The sequence below is a fragment of the Nicotiana sylvestris genome, chromosome 10, assembly GCF_000393655.2.
Source record: "Nicotiana sylvestris chromosome 10, ASM39365v2, whole genome shotgun sequence".
Classification (NCBI taxonomy): domain Eukaryota; kingdom Viridiplantae; phylum Streptophyta; class Magnoliopsida; order Solanales; family Solanaceae; genus Nicotiana; species Nicotiana sylvestris.
The window spans coordinates 27808907-27810448 of NC_091066.1; positions in this window are offsets into that span (position 1 = coordinate 27808907).

Below are 1542 nucleotides of genomic sequence, written 5' to 3' on the forward strand. Positions count from 1 at the left end.
CAAAACCATCTGCCATGGCAGAGAGGAAAGAGACGTTGTTTTCTTTGAGATATGGAAAGAGATGGAACCCTTGTCAAACTTTGATATTAATTCTAGAAAGAAATCCAACCATTGGATTAGATGCATCTAATGGCTGAGATTCCCGATAAAGTAAATAACCTATAATAAAATAAATAAGTGCTAGCATTTATTTTGGAATTCTATAGAAGATGTGGGGTGAGAGTGTGAAGGGATGAAGATGGCGTGTGCTGGGCGTGTGTCGGTCATGGGTTTTGGACCGTTGACGCTTATGTGGCGCTGATGTGGGGGCATATGTGGAGTCTATATAGATAAAAGAGTTAGGCAGATCGGCTGGCGAGTATGGACTATTTTATGGGCTTGTTTGGTCTGATTTTTCTTCTTTTTGTATCAAGAAATCTAGAATATGTATTTTAAAAACTAGTTGCTCGACACGTGCGCTGCACGTGTATGCCAAACTTGATGACTTCCCAAATATCATGCTCTTTATCCTTAGATAGGTCAACGCATTTGGCATAGCAACAGCCCTCAATGTTTTAACACAGCATAACCACTCCAACAGTGTTCATCGTCTCCAATTAGATACGTATATATTATGGTGTGTAGATAGTGTGGTCTTTGCCGTTCCTAAAATAATCATGTCCACAAAAAGAAACATAAGTTACATAGTGGATGGCAAAATTTTCCATGAAATATAAATGGTACCTATTAGATGGTACTTGCAACTTCTTGAAAATGGACGACTAATATGTTTATAGATTACCAAGAATGACCATTTTCCTCCTAGAACGATTGATATAATGATAGTTGAGGAAGTCATATAGTGGGCGTAATGGTTACATGGGAATTTACCAGCATTATATATTGTAAAGACCAAAATACCAAAATTCTCAAGCTCTTAGGGAGTGGGTCGAACACACTTGTCATCCTTGGTTATGACATTTTCACTGGCCAGCATATTTTACCTCTTTGGCAATTCTGTTAATTCACTTATACAAGAGTATCAGCTGTAAAATCCAGAAATAGATATTTGTCAAAGTAAAGGATATATTTGGCAATTCTTTTAATTTACTTATACAAGAGAAGGTAAGAAACTGGACAATTTAAAGAAAATTCTGATGTTGTGCATGAAAGAACATGTCGTGATAGGTTCTGGTAGATATGATTCTAACTTTTACACGATTGTTTGGATCCCAGTTGAGATACTGGTCATTCACATAAACTTGAAATGTAGATTCAAGTGGTTTTAACATATTGGCAGCCAATTAAGTTGCACCTCTCAATCAGAACATGTTGTAACACATGTAAAGGTTTGATCATAAATAAAGCTTCTTCATTACATGTGCAAGGTTTGTTGTTTCCCTTAAATTATACAAGACATGTTCCAATAACAATTAATTGCATTTACAACAATTAAAAACATTGATGTATAGGTTGTGACATCAGTTACTCCATAATTTGATAGAATTGACAACCGTTGTGCCAAAAAACAAAATTAACAATAAGCGGTACAATAAAGCAAGC